The sequence below is a fragment of the Triticum urartu genome, chromosome 3A (genome assembly GCF_056163025.1).
Source record: "Triticum urartu cultivar PI428250 chromosome 3A, HENAU_Tu73, whole genome shotgun sequence".
Lineage (NCBI taxonomy): Eukaryota > Viridiplantae > Streptophyta > Magnoliopsida > Poales > Poaceae > Triticum > Triticum urartu.
In genome coordinates, this window is record NC_141875.1 from 589,074,386 (window position 1) to 589,094,046 (window position 19,661).

Consider the following 19,661-nt stretch of genomic DNA (forward strand, 5'->3'; position numbering starts at 1 on the left):
CACAATTGCACATATTACAGTACAAACCTCAAAGCCTCTCAGCAGACTCGCAAAGGCCTCATTCAATCCGCTCTTTGCGGATAGGACCTTTTTAACCACCGTACCCATCAAGGTACGATGTTCCTCTGAAACGGACGCCTGCCGCAGCATGTTCGTCAAGATATTCGGCACCTCTAGGACTCCGGAGGCAGCCGCGGGAATACAGTCACCCCTTGAAGGGATTCATTTATTTGTATCCGTCCGCATTACGGATTGTTCGGGGTCTTCATTGTTGTTCCCCGGACCCTGTGCCGCCAAAGTATCACCTTCGTGTAGCGTCTTCGTCATCCCTTGCACCACTTGTTGGTCGGGGGAGACTGATACGTCTCCAACGTATCTATAATTTTTGATTGCTCCATGCTATGTTATCTACTGTTTTGGGCAATATTGGGCTTTATTATCCACTTTTATATTATTTTTGGGACTAACCTATTAACCGGGGGCCCAGCCCAGAATTTCTGTTTTTTCCTATTTCGGTGTTTCGAAGAAAAGGAATATCAAACGGAGTCGAAACGGAACGAAATCAACTGGAGAAGTTATTTTTGGAAGGAAAGCTACCAGATGGACTTGGACCCCACGTCAGGAGAGAAGGGAGGTGCCCACGAGGGTGGGGGCGCGCCCCCTGCCTCGTGGGCCCCCCGAAGCTCCACCGACGTACTTCCTGCACCCATATATACCTACGTATCCTAAAACTTCCAGAACATACAATAGATCGGGAGTTCCGCCGCTAGAAGCCTCTGTAGCCACCGAAAACCAATCTAGACCCGTTCCGGCACCCTGCCGGAGGGGGCAATCCTTCTCCGGTGGCCATCTTCATCATCCCGGTGCTCTCCATGATGAGGAGGGAGTAGTTCTCCCTCGGGGCTGAGGGTATGTACCAGTAGCTATGTGTTTGATCTCTCTCTCTCTCTTGTGTTCTTGAGATGATACGATCTTGATGTATCGCGAGCTTTGCTATTATAGTTGGATCTTATGTTTCTCCTCCCCCTCTACTCTCTTGTAATGAATTGAGTTTCCCCTTTGAAGTTATATTATCGGATTGAGTCTTTAATGATTTGAGAACACTTGATGTATGTCTTGCCGTGCGTATCTGTGGTGACAATGGGACACCACATGATTCACTTGATGTGTGTTTTGGTGATCAACTTGCGGGTTCCGCCCATGAACCTATGCATAGGGGTTGGCACATGTTTTCGTTGTGATTCTCCGGTAGAAACTTTGGCGCACTCTTTGAGGTTCTATGTGTTGGTTGAATAGATGAATCTGAGATTGTGTGATGCATATCGTATAATCATACCCACGGATACTTGAGGTGACATTGGAGTATCTAGGTGACATTAGGGTTTTGGTTGATTTGTGTCTTAAGGTGTTATTCTAGTACGAACTCTAGGGCTGATTGTAACACTCATAGGAATAGCCCAACGGATTGATTGGAAAGAATAACTTTGAGGTGGTTTCGTACCCTACCATAATCTCTTCGTTCGTTCTCCGCTATTAGTGACTTTGGAGTGACTCTTTGTTGCATGTTGAGGGATATTTATGTGATCCAATAATGATATTATTGTTGAGGGAACTTACACTAGCGAAAGTATGAACCCTAGGCCTTATTTCAACGCATTGCAATACCGTTTATGCTCACTTTTATCACTTGCTACCTTGCTGTTTTTATAATTCAGATTACAAATACCTTTATCTACTATCCATATACCACTTGTTTCACCATATCTTCGCCGAACTAGTGCACCTATACAATTTACCGTTGTATTGAGTGTGTTGGGGACACAAGAGACTCTTTGTTATTTGGTTGCAGGGTTGCTTGAGAGAGACCATCTTCATCCTACGCCTCCTACGGATTGATAAACCTTAGGTCATCCACTTGAGGGAAATTTGCTACTGTCCTACAAACCTCTGCACTTGGAGGCCCAACAACGTCTACAAGAAGAAGGTTGTGTAGTAGAGATCAAGCTCTTTTCTGGCGCCGTTGCCGGGGAGGTTAGCGCTTGAAGGTATATATTTAGATCTTGCAATCGAGTCTTTTAGTTTCTTGTTTTATCACTAGTTTAGTTTATAAAAGAAAACTATAAAAAATGGAATTGAGTTTGTCTCATACGCTTCACCTTTTTAATATCTTTCGTGAGTATGATGGAAAGGATAATTGTGCTCAAGTGCTAGAAGAAGAAATCTATAAAATATTTGGCACTAAATATTTGAATGATGAGCGTGATTGCAATGTTGTTAGTATGAATTCCTTGAATATCCATGATGCTAATGATATGCAAAGCCACAAGCTTGGGGAGGCTATGTTTGATGAAGATGATATTTTTTGTCGCCCAAGTTTTGATGAGCAAATTTATTATGATGAAATCATGCCTCCTATTTATGATGATTATGTTTATGAAAGTGGCTTCGGAGAGGTCATGACTTTATTTTGTGATGAATCCACTATTCCGGAAGAGGTTCCAATTGATTATGAGAACAAAGTTGCTATCTATGATGATTATTGTGATGACACGTATGCTTTAAAGAATAATGATAACCATGAAACTTGTCATCTTGATCTTAATTTTCAATCACATGATAGTTATTTTGTTGAGTTTGCTCCCACTATTATTCATGAGAAGAAATTTGCTTATGTGGAGAGTAATAAAAATTCTATGCTTGTAGATCATGAAAAGAATGCTTTAGGTGCTGGTTATATTGTTGAATTCATTCATGATGCTACTGAAAATTATTATGAGGGAGGAACTTATGCTTGTAGGAATTGCAATAATATCAAGTTTCCTCTCTATGTGCTTAAAACCTTGAAGTTTTGCTTGCTTTACCTTCCTATGCAAGTTGAGTCTTGTTCCCACAAGTTGTTTGCTCACAAAATCCCTATGCATAGGAAGTGAGTTAGACTTAAATGTGCTAGTTATAGTATTCATGATGCTCTCTTTATGTTACAATTCTTATCTTTTATGTGAGCATCGTTGAAATCATCATGCCTAGCTAGGGGCGTTAAACGATAGCACTTGTTGGGAGGCAACCCAATTTTATTTTTGTTCCTTGCTTTTTGCTCATGTTTAGTAATAAATAATTCATCTAGCCTCTGTTTATATGTGGTTTTATGCTTTTAATTAGTGTTTGTGCCAAGTAGAACCTTTGGGAAGACTTGGGGGAAGTCTTTGCGATCATGCTGTAAAAAACAGAAACTTTAGCGCTCACGAGAATTGCTGCCATTTTTATTTGGAGAGTACTATTTAGTTAATTATTTTTTCAGATGATTAATAGATGAATTCCTCAGGTCCAGAAATTTATTTTATAATTTTATGAGTTCCAGAAGTATACGTTTGATTCAGATTACTACAGACTGTTCTGTTTTTGACAGATTCTGTTTTTCATGTGTTGTTTACTTATTTTGATGAATTTATGGCTAGTAAAAGATTTTATAAACCATAGAGAAGTTGGAATACAGTAGGTTTAACACCAATATAAATAAAGAATGAGTTAATTGCAGTACCTTGAAGTGGTGGTTTACTTTCTTATACTAACGGAGCTTACGAGTTTTCTGTTAAGTTTTGTGTTGTGAAGTTTTCAAGTTTTGGGTAAAGATTCGATGGACTATGGAATAAGGAGTGGCAAGAGCCTAAGCTTGGGGATGCCCAAGGCAACCCAAGGTAATATTAAAGGACAACCAAAATCCTAAGCTTGGGGATGCCCCGGAAGGCATCCCCTCTTTCGTCTTCGTTCATCGGTAACTTTACTTGGAGCTATATTTTTATTCACCACATGATATGTGTTTTGCTTGTAGTGTTAATTTATTTTGTTAGTATTTGCTTGATGTTATTTATAACAATGTTTTTCATCTTTTATTTCAATAAAAGTGGCATCGATAGCCTTTACTATGCCTATTTTAGAAGTCCACATGTTGCTGTTTGAAAACAGAAAGTTTACCACTGTTGCAATAATTCCCTAGAAAATTCAGAATGTGATAAAATGTTGAAACCTTTTGCATATTAAGCTCTGATAAATTTACTACAGTGGGAATTTTCTTTCATAATTTTTGGATCTAGGGAAGTATGGATGTTGCAGCATTCTTTACAGACTATCCTGTTTAGGCAGATTGCTGTTATGTTTGCATTGTTTGCATATGTTTGCTTCTTTAATGATTCTATTTGAGGATAGGACTATTAAATATGCAGAGGCATTTAGTATGCAATGTTGAATAATAATTTTAGTGATTTGCTGCAGTAGAGTATGATAAGGTTTTTGCAATGGTTTATACTAACCTATCTCACGAGTCCTTGTTGAGTTTTGTGTGGATGAAGTTTTTGAGATTTAGGGAGACCGTGATATGAGAGGAATTAAGGAGACACAAAAGCTCAAGATTGGGGATGCCCAAGGCACCCCAAGATAATATTTCAAGAAGTCTCAAGCGTCTAAGCTTGGGGATGCCCCGGTTGGCATCCCACCTTTCTTCTTCAACAATTATCGGTTAGTTTCGGTTGATCCTAAGTTTTTGCTTCTTCACATGATGTTTGCCATTCTTAGAATGTCATTTTATTTAGTTTTGCTTGCTGTTTGAATAAAGAATCAAGGTCTGAAATTATTAAATGTTAGAGAGTCTCCACATAGTTGAATAATCATTCAACTACTCATTGATCTTCACTTATATCTTTCGGAGTAGTTTGTTATTTGCTCTAGTGCTTCACTTATATATTTTAGAGCATGGTGGTAGTTTTATTTTGAAGAAATAAATGAACTCTCATGCTTCACTTAGATTATTTTGAGAGTCTTAAATAGCATGGTAATTTGCTTAAAATCCTAATATGCTAGGTATTCAAGAATAATAAAATTCTCTTATCAGTGTGTTGAATACTATGAGAAGTTTGATACTTGATAATTGTTCTGAGATATGGAGATGGTGATATTAGAGTCATGATAGTCAAGTAGTTGTGAATTTTAGAGATACTTGTGTTGAAGTTTGTGATTCCCGTAGCATGCGCGTATGGTGAACCGTTATGTGATGAAGTCGGAGCATGATTTATTTATTGATTGTCTTCCTTATGAGTGGCGGTCGGTGACGAGCAATGGCCTTTTCCTACCAATCTATCCCCCTAGGAGCATGCGCGTAGTACTTTGTTTCGATAACTAATAGATTTTTGCAATAAGTATGTGAGTTATTTATGACTAATGTTGAGTCCATGGATTATACGCACTCTCACCCTTCCACCTTTGCTAGCCTCTCTAATACCGCGCGCCTTTCACCGGTATCATACACCCACCATATACCTTCCTCAAAACAGCCACCATACCTACCTATTATGGCATTTCCACAGCCATTCCGAGATATATTGCATGCAACTTTCCACCGTTCCATTTATGACACACTCCATCATTGTCATATTGCTTAGCATGATCATGTAGTTGACATCGTATTTGTGGCAAAGCCACCATTCATAGTTCTTTCATACATGTCACTCTTGATTCATTGCATATCCCGGTACACCGCCGGAGGCATTCATATAGAGTCATATCTTGTTCTAAGTATCGAGTTGTAATTCTTGAGTTGTAAGTAAATAAAAGTGTGATGATCATCATTATTAGAGCATTGTCCCAGTGAGGAAAGGATGATGGAGACTATGATTCCCCACAAGTCGGGATGAGACTCCGGACAGAAAAAAAAAAGAGAAAAGAGGCCAAAGAAGCCCAAATAAAATTTAATACAGTGTGAATTTTCTTTCATAATTTTTGGAGATAGGGAAGTATGGATGTTGCTGCATTCTTTACAGGCTGTCCTGTTTAGGCAGATTGTTGTTATGTTTGCATTGTTTGCATATGTTTGCTTCTTTAATGATTCTATTTGAGGATAGGACTATTAAATATGCAGAGGCATTTAGTATGCAATATTGAATAATAATTTTATTGGTTTGCTACATTAGAGTATGATAAGGTTTTTGCAATGTGTTATGCTAACTTATCTCACGAGTCCTTGTTGAGTTTTGTGTGGATGAAGCTTTTGAGATTTAGGGAGACCGTGATATGAGAGGAATTAAGGAGACACAAAAGCTCAAGCTTGGGGATGCCCAAGGAATCCCAAGATAATATTTCAAGAAGTCTCAAGCGTCTAAGCTTGGGGATGCCCCGGTTGGCATCCCACCTTTCTTCTTCAACAACTATCGGTTAGTATCGGTTGATCCTAAGTTTTTGCTTCTTCACATGATGTTTGATATTCTTAGATGTCATTTTATTTTGCTTTGCTTGCTGTTTGAATAAATTATCAAGATCTGAAATTATTAAATGTTAGAGAGTCTTCACATAGTTGCATAATTATTCGACTACTCATTGGTCTTCACTTATATCTTTTGGAGTAGTTTGTCATTTGCTCTAGTGCTTCACTTATATCTTTTAGAGCATGGTGGTAGTTTTATTTTGAAAAAATAGATGAACTCTCATGATTCACTTAGATTATTTTGAGAGTCTTAAATAGCATGGCAATTTGCTTAAAATCCTAATATGCTAGGTATTCAAGAATAATAAAACTCTCTTATGAGTGTGTTGAATACTAAGAGAAGTTTGATACTTGATGATTGTTTTGAGATATGGAGATGGTGATATTAGAGTCATGCTAGTTGAGTAGTTGTGGATTTGAGAAATACTTGTGTTGAAGTTTGTGATTCCCGTAGCATGCACGTATGGTGAAGCGTTATGTGATGAAGTCGGAGCATGATTTATTTATTGATTGCCTTCCTTATGAGTGGCGGTTGGGGACGAGCGAAGGTCTTTTCCTACCAATCTATCCCCCTAGGAGCATGCGCGTAGTACTTTGTTTCGATAACTAATAAATTTTTGCATAAGTATGTGAGTTCTTTATGACTAATGTTGAGTCCATGGATTATACGCACTCTCACCCTTCCACCATTGCTAGCCTCTCTAATACCGCGCACCTTTCGCCGGTAACATACACCCACCATATACCTTCCTCAAAACAGCCACCATACCTACCTATCATGGCATTTCCATAGCCATTCCGAGATATATTGCCATGCAACTTTCCACCATTCCGTTATTATGACACGCTTCATCATTGTCATATTGCTATGCATGATCATGTAGTTGACATTGTATTTTTGGCAAAGCCACCGTTCATAATTCTTCCATACATGTCACTCATGAGTCATTGCACATCCTGGTACACCACAGGAGGCATTCATATAGAGTCATATCTTGTTCTAAGTATCGAGTTGTAATTCTTGAGTTGTAAGTAAATAAAAGTGTGATGATCATCATTATTAGAGCATTGTCCCAGTGAGGAAAGGATGATGGAGACTATGATTCCCCCACAAGTCGGGATGAGACTCTGGACGAAAATAAATAAATAAATAAAAGAGGCCAAAGAAGCCCAAATAATAATAAAAAAGAGGTCATAAAAAAAGAGAAGTCCCAAAAAATGAGAGAAAAGGAGAGAAGGGACAATGCTACTATCCTTTTACCACACTTGTGCTTCAAAGTAGCACCATAATCTTCATGATATAGAGTCTCCTATGTTGTCACTTTCATATACTAGTGGGAATCTTTCATTATAGAACTTGGCTTGTATATTCCAATGATGGGCTTCCTCAAAATGCCCTAGGTCTTCGTGAGCAAGCAAGTTGGATGCACACCTACTTAGTTTCTTTTTGAGCTTTCATACACTTATAGCTCTAGTGCATCCGTTGCATGGCAATCCCTACTCACTCACATTGATATCTATTGATGGGCATCTCCATAGCCCGTTGATACGCCTAGTAGATGTGAGACTATCTTCTCCCTTTTTGTCTTCTCCACAACCACCATTCTATTCCACCTATAGTGCTATGTCCATGGCTCACGCTCATGTATTGCGTGAAGATTGAAAAAGTTTGAGAACATCAAAAGTATGAAACAATTGCTTGGCTTGTCATCGGGGTTGTGCATGATTTAAGTATTTTGTGTGGTGAAGATAGAGCATAGCCAGACTATATGATTTTGTAGGGATAACTTTCTTTAGCCATGTTATTTTGAGAGACATAATTGCTTTGTTAGTATGCTTGAAGTATTATCATTTTTATGTCAATATGAACTTTTGTCTTGAATCTTATGGATGTGAATATTCATACCACAATTAAGAAGAATTACATTAAAATTATGCCAAGTAGCACTTCGCATCAAAAATTCTATTTTTATCATTTACCTACTCGAGGACGAGCAGGAATTAAGCTTGGGGATGCTTGATACGTCTCCAACGTATCTATAATTTTTTATTGATCCATGTTATGTTATCTACTGTTTTGGGCAATATTGGGCTTTATTATCCACTTTTATACAATTTTTGGGACTAACCTATTAACCGGAGGCCCAGCCCAGAATTGTTGTTTTTTGCCTATTTGAGTGTTTCGAAGAAAAGGAATATCAAACGGAGTCGAAAAGGATCGAAATCAACTGGAGAAGTTATTTTTGGAAGGAAAGCTACCCGATGGACTTGGACCCCACGTCAGGAGAGAAGGGAGGTGCCCACGAGGGTGGGGGGCGCGCCCACCCCCCTAGGGCGTGCGCCCCTGCCTCGTGGGGCCCACGAAGCTCCACCACCGTACTTCCTGTACCCATATATACCTATGTATCCTAAAACTTCCAAAGCATACAATAGATCGGGAGTTCCGCCGCCAGAAGCCTCCGTAGCAACCGAAAACCAATCTAGACCCGTTCCGGCACCCTGCCGTAGGGGGCAATCCTTCTCCGGTGGCCATCTTCATCATGCCGGTGCTCTCCATGACGAGGAGGGAGTAGTTCTCCCTCGGGGCTGAGGGTATGTACCAGTAGCTATGTGTTTGATCTCTCTCGCGCGCATTCTTGAGATGATACGATCTTGATGTATCGTGAGCTTTGCTATTATAGTTGGATCTTATGTTTCTCCTCCCCCTCTACTCTCTTGTAATGAATTGAGTTTCTCCTTTGAAGTTATCTTATCGGATTAAGTCTTTAATGATTTGAGAACACTTGATGTATGTCTTGCCGTGCGTATCTGTGGTGACAATGGGATACCACGTGATTCACTTGATGTATGTTTTGGTGATCAACTTGCGGGTTCCGCCCATGAACCTATGCATAGGGGTTGGCACATGTTTTCGTCGTGATTCTATGGTAGAAACTTTGGGGCACTCTTTGAGGTTCTATGTGTTGGTTGAATAGATGAATCTGAGATTGTGTGATGCATATCATATAATCATACCCACGGATACTTGAGGTGACATTGGAGTATCTAGGTGACATTAGGGTTTTGGTTGATTTGTGTCTTAAGGTGTTATTCTAGTATGAACTCTAGGGCTGTTTGTGACACTCATAGGAATAGCCCAACGGATTGATTGGAAAGAATAACTTTGAGGTGGTTTCGTACCCTACCATAATCTCTTCGTTCGTTCTCCGCTATTAGTGACTTTGGAGTGACTCTTTGTTGCATGTTGAGGGATAGTTATGTGATCCAATTATGATATTATTGTTGAGGGAACTTACACTAGCGAAAGTATGAACCCTAGGCCTTGTTTCAACGCATTGTAATACCGTTTACGCTCACTTTTATCACTTGCTACCTTGCTGTTTTTATAACTTCAGATTACAAATACCTTTATCTACTATCCATATACCACTTGTTTCACCATCTCTTCGCCGAACTAGTGCACCTATACAATTTACCATTGTATTGGGTGTGTTAGGGACACAAGAGACTCTTTGTTATTTGGTTGCAAGGTTGCTTGAGAGATACCATCTTCATCCTACGCCTCCTACGGATTGATAAACCTTAGGTCATCCACTTGAGGGAAATTTGCTACTGTCCTACAAACATCTGCACTTGGAGGCCCAACAACGTCTACAAGAAGAAGGTTGTGTTGTAGACATCAGAGACCCTCCGCGACGACACCTCAAGGTCGTCTGCCCTATTGGACGGAGAAGCCGGTGGGGGCATCTCGCTTTCTATCATCTCTGGGAGAAGGTCCCCCGAGGAAGAGGATTGTTGAAGGGGGCTAGGCGCTGAGCTGCAAAAAATATATATTCCAGGCATCATAAGAAAAAAAACGGGATAGGTTTAAAACAGCGTTGTTCACTTATGATTTGGCCGGAGGCTTGTCCTCTCATGAGACTGTGCTTCGACGTCCTCCAGGCTTGGGCCGCCCCCCAGAGGCATCTTGCCTCGCTTAGGAGCCTGCTTCTCCCAATCTTCGGAGGCGGCCCTCTTCTTCCTGGAAGGGAAGGGGATAGTGGCCCCCCTGCACTTTTGTCTTCGGATGAGGGGATTTTTATTCCTCCGGACACAAAGTCCAAGGTTCCTTGGGAATAGAGGCCATACTTGGTCCTCTTGCCCTCCGCCTCGTCCTCCTTCTCCGGCATCTGGTATGGTGTTGGGGCCAGCATCCTTGCTAGGACAGGATTCGCTGGACCCGCGGGCAGAGGGGCCGAACACATAATCAGTTCCGCCTTCTTTATCCAGCCCTGGAAAAAGATAGCTTGCTCAGTACCATATTACTGTATGCATGACCACAAAGTATTCGAAAGCCAAGTGCTTACCGGGGTATCCGGATGATTACAGTTAAGGCCAGCGTCCTCAGCAGTATCCGGCCAACGTTTCCGCTTCCCGAAAAATAACTTCCACATCCCTTCATGCGTGGCGCCAAAGAAGTGTTGGAGGGTTTGTGGTCCTTCTAGATTAAACTCCCACATGCGGCAAGGCCTGCGCTGGCAGAGTAGGATTCGGCGAACTAACATCACTTGGATCACACTAACGAGATCGATATCTCTCTCGAGGAGGGTTCAGATGCGGCTTTGTAAGGTCCGCACTTCATCCACTGATCCCCGGTCTAGCCCCTTGTTGACCCATGACACAAGCTGTAATGGTGGGCCGGGACGGAAGGTGGGGGCAGCTACCCATTAGCACTGCGGGGCTCTGTAATATAAAACCACTCCCGCTGCCAGTAATTGGCAGCCTGGTAAAAGAACCTTTTGGCCAGGGAGTGTTGGCGAGTTGGCTGATTGTAGCACCGCCGCACTCCGCCTATTCCCCGTCGACTACCTTCGGCTTCACGCTAAAGGTCTTGAGCCATAAGCCGAAGTGTAGGGAGATTCGAAGGAAGGCCTCGCATGTAATGATAAACGCCGAGACATGGAGGATAGAGTCCGGGGCAAGATCGTGAAAATCTAGTCCGTAATAAAACATTAGCCCTCGGACAAAGGAGTGAAGAGCAAACCCTAACCCCCAGAGGAAGTGGGAGACGAATACCACCCTCTCGCCAGATCTGGGGCCGGAATAACTTGTACTTGAGCAGGAAGCCGGTGGTGGATCTCTGCGGTCAGATATCTGGCCGCCCGAAGTTTTGTGATATCCTCCTCTGTAACGGAGGAAGCCACCCATCAGCCTTGGGAGCTGGATCCGGACATGATGGGAAGGCTGAAAGCAATGGAGTCGAAACTTGGGTGCTGGAACTCGGGGTTGGGGAGGCTTAGGAGAGGTTTGGCATAACAAGACAGCCATTGGTTCCTTTATAAATACCTCCGGTATTGAACGTCTCCTCCTAAGCCTAAGAACCTGCCTATTCCTAAGGAATCTTTCTCGCAGGATGGTTGGGTTACCCACGCTCGTATTGATGAAAATCCCGTAATAAGGGGACACGATCTCTACTTTGGCAAGACGTGCCAATGACAACCGCGTCTCGAAACGTGGGGGCGAAAACAGTTCGAAATTATGACCGGACAGTCATGACGTCACATTACTAAACTTGCCAGCAGATTGGACTTGTGTGTTACTATATTCTCTCTACGGTTGTGTGCGGTGTGTGTTACAGGCCCGGACACGATCAATTCGTCTGGAGACTATTCGGGAGTTCGGAAGGAGGAACCCGCCTTGCAATGCCGAAGACAGCACTACGCGCCGGATACCTTGTCATTGAAGCCAGGTTCAGGGGCTACTGAGGGAGTCCTGGACTAAGGGGTCCTCGGGCGTCCGGCATGTTATCTATGGGCCGGACTGATGGGCTGTGAAGATATGAAGGCCGAAGACTGTACCCGTGTCCGGATAAGACTCTCCTTGGCGTGTAAAGCAAGCTTGGCGAACAACTATGAAGATTCCATCTTATGTAATCGACTCTATGTAACCCTAGATCCCCCCGGTGACTATAAAAACTGGAGGGTGTAGTCCGGAAAGAAGATACTCAATACCATAGTCATACAGGCTAGACTTCTAGGGTTTAGCCATTACGATCTCATGGTAGATCAACTCTTGTAATACTCATATTCATCAAGATCAATCAAGCAGGAAGTAGGGTATTGCCTCCATAGAGAGGGCCCGAACCTGGGTAAACATCGTGTCCCCTGTCTCTTGTTACCATCAACCTTAGACACACAGTTCGGGACCCCCTACCCGAGATCCGTCGGTTTTGACACCGACAGCCGCCGCCACTGCTCCTTTCCTGATGCTACTGCTTGCGGTTGCTCCTCCTTGCCGGGGCTGCTGCTCCTTGCCATTGTTGCTTGCCGCTGCTCCTTGCGACTGCTACTCTGCCAGCCACGATACCGAGGTCCAGGCAGCAGCAGCAGCACAACGAAATTCTCGCCGAGGTCGCCCATATTACCGTGGTCGACCTACTGCGCATCGGAGCTGACCTAGGCGAGCGCAGGACTAGGGGAAGGGGACGACTCAGTCTGGGTGTGGCGATGACGGGCATAGCCGTGGTGGCTCGATTTAGGCTTGGCGGCGGCGACGCTGGTGAGAGTGGCATGGCTGTGGTGGCTCAAGAGAAAGAGAGAGAGAGTTTAGGGAAGGAGATGGAGAGAAGAAAGAGAGGAAGCTTACATGTTGGTCCCATATGTAAATAACGGTCAAACAAACGATCAAAGCTGACAGGTGGGCCAGCGATGTCATAAACACGATTAAAATTACTAACATAGTCATCAACGCAATGTAGTAGTTTTTTGGAACAGCCAACCAAAATAGTGGTAACATTTTGAAAAATTAAAAAAAGCGGTAGTTTTCTATAAGCATAGCCCGAATTGTGGTAGTTTTTTGCTATATAGTCCAAGGAGCCCAACCCTGACGAACGCCTTCCCAGCTGTTCCTAGTATCCAGGTGCAACGCCAACGCCGCGTCAGCTCTCTCGAGGCGTTCGCTGTTTGTAATTTTGTTTTTCAAAAAACCCAAGCGGTGTGAGGCTGCGTACTCTTCACTAGTTGGGCTGAAGCAGGTTTGTGGAAACATGTACTAAAACTTGGTTTTATACATTTGAAGCTAAATTCTTTAAATTCATTTTTTCATTTGTTTAAAAAATCTGAAAAACCAGATTTTCAATGTTTTTTAAGAACAAAAAATCTCTATTTTTAGATGAGTTTTTTTGTAAACTTGCCATGTGTGTTTTTAGCATGACAATTTCTAAGTCTTTTTTTGTAATGCCCCCCATGGCAAGCTTTTGGGAAATGTGATCACTTATTTCCTGTCAGTTTTGGAATTATTTTTCTACTTTGTCACATGGCATTTTTATTATTATGAGGATGACATTTTTATTACTGAAAGCATGTCATTTTAATAGTTAATAACATGGATTTTTTGTTATTAAGAGGGTGAGAGTTTTATGATTAAGAACATGACATTTTTATTATTAGGAGGATGACTGTTTTATTATTGAGAGTCTGACATATTTATTGTTATTGGCATGACATTTTCATTATTAACAAGATGGAAGTTCTATTATTAAGAGGATGGCAATTTTATTTTATTTCATTGACATGGATTTTTTCATAAATTTTTGCACAATGACCAAATAAAGCAAAAAAATACAGCATGGCATTGGTCATACATAAAAACATATAAATAATGTTCTTCAAAACATGGCTTTTTACAGTGAGACATCACCAAGACAGAATTCATAAAAAAAGACCACGCAACACATTTTTTTAATCATACCATTTGTAAATTTATAAATTAGCTTGACATTGCTATAAAGTAGCATAGATTTTTTTTCATAATTTCATATTCATGGAAATTTATACATTTTATGTTTCCTCTGTTTGTTATAAGAAAAATATGTATTTTCTTTATTCATGGCATTTTTTAAATGAAACAGTAAACTGGGCCAATGGTTAAATGGGGGTTCGCCCTGGCCATCCCATGGCCAACGATCGAGGCGGAGGGGGCGATACGCCTGCTGGGCCTTCTCCCCGGCGACCGAATTCGTTCGATAAGCACTCCTCCTGAGTGGTTGTTTGCTAAATATTATGGTCCTTTTTTGCTGGGGGAGGGGGTGTCGTGGTTCTAACTCTGACAGTGATGTAGGGGGTGTGTATGGAGAGGCTAGATCTCAGCTATTGGGAAGTTGTAAACACACGAGGATTACGAGTTCAGGCCCTTCTGGGAGGAAGTAACAGCCCTACGTCTCGGTGCCCGGAGGCGGTCGATTGGATTATGTGTGTATGAATAACAGGGGTGCGAACCCTTCATACTGAGGAGGGGGTGGCTTATATAGAGTTCGCCGGCCCTCTCCTGCCCTCAGTGATGCAGGGTTTAAGGTACATTTAAGGTTGGGCGTTACTGGTAACGCCCCTAATAAAGTGTTATAATGACCATAAAAACTACTTAATAACCGACCGTTTACCTACGGAGTGACTTTAGGTCTCCTGGCAGTCGAGTGGTTGGCTTCATGGTCGAGTGATAGCTTCTTGGTCGAGTGTCTTGAACCCGTCGAGTGGGATACCTTCAAGTGGATTGAAAGGTGACTTCTTCTAGGGATTTCCTTGGGTAGGGCTCTTTGGACAGGTCCGTGCCCCTACCCTAGGTACATAGCTTCATCATTAGCCCCCGAATGGATCGAGGTTTGAGTGGGGAAAGAGTTGGAGATCTTTCCGACTGGTTCTTCGGGCTACATGAGTGCCTTGTTTTGGGTCAATCGTCACGGATGACGTCATCAACCTCTTTCAGTCGCCTTGATCCATTCCAGGCCTTTCGTCGAGTGAATTTCTTTACTTGTGACATACCGAGTGTCGGCGCGAGCGGGGTCTTCTGTTTTGACAAGTTCTTCTGCAGCCCGCGGATGTCGCGGGATTCGGATTTTGGGAAGCGCGCGGGACGGGAGCGGCCGCAGTAATCGGAAGCGATAAAGCGGAAGCTCCTCGATTGCCGCGCCACCTATTTGCCACGTACTGCGCGCGCGTCTTCTGCGGGATTTGACCGGATAGCCTGGGCCTACCTGTCAGCCACTCGGGAGCGGCCTCTTATAAGTCGCCGGCTTGGGGTTTCCAAATAGTGTGCTTTCTTCTTCCTCTCTCCCTTCACAAGTTCCTCCGCCACCTCCGCTCTCACCTTAGCGCCGCAGGCCCGTGCAAGATTTGCCGGCGACGATGGCGAAGGACAAGACATCCGCTCTGGAGCGCGCGAAGAAAGCGGCGGCGCGGGGAAAGGGGAAGAGGTCTGCTCGGGGCGGATCCTCCTCAAGGTCTGCTCTGCCCCGAGGCTGGATCCAGGGTGATTGGATGCCGTCGGTGATCCGGCAAGAAGATCTCGACGACATGGTCGAGGGGGGAGTCATTCCCCACGAAGCTGCACGTCTCCCGGGGAGAGAGATCGAACCTCAACCCCGCGACGGTGAGTGCGTGCTCCTAGCCACCCATGTCAACCGCGGGTTTTCTCTGCCGCCCCACCCTTTTTTCCGGAGCTTCCTGAACTTCTTCGGAGCGCAGCTCCACCACTTCACTCCCAACTCCATCGTATACCTTGCTGCTTTCATTTCCATGTCTGAGGGTTTCCTGGGTTGCCGCCCCCATTGGGGACTCTTCAAGCACATCTTTACCTGCCGTTCCCAATCGGTCAAGAAGGCCAAGTCGAGTGACGAAAGGACGCAGGTGATTCAGCTGTGCGGGGGCCTGGCGATCCAGACGAGGGGAAAGAGTTGTTTTCCATCTATCACTTTCCCGGAGTCGGTCCGCGGTTGGCAGGCGACCTGGTTTTACTGTCAAGACCAGGCGACCCCAGGGCAGTCGACCGGACTTCCCCCTTTCTCTCTCGACCGAGCTGAAAAACCTGCTTCTCTGAAAGTGACGCCGGAGGAAAAGGCCCAAGTCAAAGTGCTGGCTGGTCGAGTGGTTGAGCTTGTCCGTGAGGGCGTGACTGGTATGGACTTGCTGGAGGTCTTCCTCCGGAGGCGCATCCAACCGCTCCAGGCTCGTGACCACCCGATGTGGCTGTACTCGGGTCTCGACGACACCACTCGGGTCCACCCGGAGGAGGTTACTGATGAGATGCTGGAGGGGTGGCTGTCGAGCATCACGGGGAACAAAGACAACCCTCGAGGAGCCAGGAGGGTAATTCCACTCGACAACTCGTATGACGTGGACCAGGTATGTCTTTATGCTCCTGACTGAGATCTTGTTTTCTTCATTGGTCTTCTTTGAGTAGGTCGATTGACTTTCGTCTTGTCTGTTATTTTCCAGGCGACTACCGAGATGTACTCGACGCCCAACGGGGCCCAGGAGCCAACTGAGTAAGGGGAGGCGAGCGGAGGTGAGAGTGGAGACGACCAAGGTGAGTGGGAGTCCGACGGTGAAGGAGAGGGAGACGACAACGTCGACTCCAGCGAAGAGGAGGAGGAGGAGGTTGAACCCCCTCGCCCAGAGAGGCGATCCAAGCTCACACATGATCCAGCGCGGGAACGTGGCAAGGCGACTGCTTCTGCTGGGCAGTCGTCGAAATGCCCTCGGACCTCTTCTCCTACGCCGAATGGGAAGGCTCCCAAGCACCCACACGCGACGCCGTCCAAGCCGCCCAAGGCTCTGCCCAAGATGAAGATGGCTGTCCCTACCATTTCCGGGTAATAACAAAACTTGCTTTCCTTTGTCGACCGTGGACAGACCCTTGGTCGATTCATTGAGCCAACTGACTGACTTTCGAGATTTGCAGCGCTGCTACTTCTGAGATCTCCGCCAAGGACGACAACCAAGAGATGGAGGATGCTATTACCTCCAACCCTGGTACGATTACTGACGTCCCGCTTTGAGTCGACTGAACATTTATTGCAACTTTGGTCGATTGAACGTTTTCCTTGTAGCTCCTCCTCATGTTATCGACCTCCCGGATGACGACGACAACGAACCGCTGAGAGTGAGGAGGAACAAGAGGGCGTCGGCTGACAAGACCCCCCAATCCGCTCCGGCGTCTGAGGCCGTAGCTCGGGATGGTGGTGACACCACTCGGGCTTCTGTGACTTTCGCCATTCCTCTGACGAGTGTGCGGCCCTCGACGTCGACTGCGGATCCGTCTTCGCTTTTTGCCGCATACCCCGTCCCTGAGGACCAAGCGGCTGCTACAAAAGAGGCTATACGCCAGGCGGGGATCATGATGGAGCAAGTGAAGGTGGCTCGGGAGGCCAGCCAAGCAGCTTATGACACGAGCTCGGCTCTTCAGAGCAACGTCCAGGTCAGTCGACTCAACACTTGGTCTGTTATGATATGCTATTTGAAGAATCTCTTTTCCGAAGATCTTTGTATCTGTACACCCACTGGGTGTGTCTGCCAATTCTTGGACGAGTGGGGGCACGCTAAGTGCACCCACTGGGTGTAGTCCCCGAGACTACGGTGGACTGCTGCCAGTCGACTGTGGTCTTTATATTGTGTTGCTGTAGCTATATTTCTTCACTCGGTCTGGTCAGGCCATGTCAAATGGGACTGTATCCGGTCGACTGTGGGCAGTCGATTTTTTGTTTTTTTTTACAGTGGGGGCACGCTAAGTGCACCCACTGGGTGTAGTCCCCGAGACTACTGTCGAATGCTCTTGATTCGGTTGTAGTCTTAGAAACGTCATCATTGTCTCTTAGTTGCTCGGAAGCAACTTGTCTTGGACGTCTGTCGACTGACTTTTCTTTTTACAGAAATCTTGCGAACTTGTAGCTCGCTATACTGAGCTGGAGAATCAGCAGATCCAGCTCAACCTTAACTTGAAGCTTGCTCAGGAGAATTTGAAGAAGGCGCAGGAAGAAGCAAAAGGTATGGCTGGTGAGGTTCTCCATTCTTGACGAGTGGCTTTTCTTTCTTGTCAATTCTTGATGTTGATTTCACTCGACGCGCCGCAGATAAACTGGAGGAAGCTCTGAAGAAGAAGGATCAAGATCTTGCAGAGGCACAGAAGGAGGTCTTGGACAAAACGAGGCTTGCTGAAGAGAAAATGGCCTCGGTCGGAGCTCTTGAGCAGGAGAACTCCAGACTGAAAGCTGCTCTCGAGGTAGCCAATCAAGAGGTCAGCCGACTGAAGAACGACAACGTGGCTCTGCACGACAAGGTAGGTGAGCTGGCGGGGAAGAGGAACGATCTGGAGGCTTATCTCGGTGGACTCGCCAAGAAGCTGTTCGTCGTGCTCGAAGGTAATTACTCTGCCCCGACTGTCTTGCAGTTACCTAGTCTGTGTAGGGTCACTGTCTTATTCTTGAATCGTGTTTGCAGAATTCTGTCAGAACTTTGAAGAGGAGACCAGTCGAGTGGAGCCAGGCTTGGACCCTGCTAACTCCCTTGTGAAGGACGAGGCTGCAATGAACGTGCTCCGTCTGGAGTCTCGTATTGCCAGCGTGGTTGACTATCTTGCTCGACTGAAGGTTGCGATGTCGCGGATCGACACATCACTCTAGCCTGGGACAATGCTTCAGAACGACCTCGAGTCCCTGATGGCTCGACTTAATGAAGTCCTAGGTCGAGTGGCGGAATGGAAGAAATCTTCTGCTAGATGTGGTGCTGATGTCGCTCTGTCTCTGGTCCGCGTCCATTGCAAGGAGGCGCGAGAAGAAAAGCTGGCCGCCATCCAAGTTGCCAATACTAGGAAGCACAACTTTCAAGACTTCATGGAGACTTTCATTGTTGTTGCCACTCGTATTGCAGACGGGATCGACTTGGACGAGTTCGTCGCCCCTTCCGGTCCTCCTCCTGAGGAATGAAAAACTTTCATGCTTCACTTTAAATTTGCCTCGGAATGCCGAGTGGATTTGTAACCGTTAAACTCCGCCGAGCCGAGGGCTCGAGTACTTTGATCTGAGGTCTGGGACCTTTTAGGCTTTATCTGATCTTGATTTCTCGTTGAATATCTTCATGATTTGATTCGTCGAGTGGAACTTGATCTTCACTCGGAATAACCTTGTATTTGCGGCGCAACTCCGAAGGAGAAGGTAGCAGTCGACTTGCGCCTCGTCGTCCTTGCGGATTGGGTTGTGTCCTGTACTTAGGCGAGCACTGGGCTACAGTTAAGCCTCTGAGTGGGAGGTTTGCTCTCCACTCGGTAGGATTTTTAAACACTTAGGCGAGCGCTGGGCTGCAGCTAAGCCCCCGAGTGGGAGGTTTGCTCTCCACTCGGTAGGATTTTTAAACACTTAGGCGAGCACTGGGCTGCAGCTAAGCCCCCGAGTGGGAGGTTTGCTCTCACTCGGTAGGATTTTTAAACACTTAGGCGAGCACTGGGCTGCAGCTAAGCCCCCGAGTGGGAGGTTTGCTCTCACTCGGTAGGATTTTTAAACACTTAGGCGAGCACTGGGCTGCAGCTAAGCCCCCGAGTGGGAGGTTTGCTCTCACTCGGTAGGATTTTCAAATACTTAGGCGAGTGCTTGGACTGCAGCTAAGCC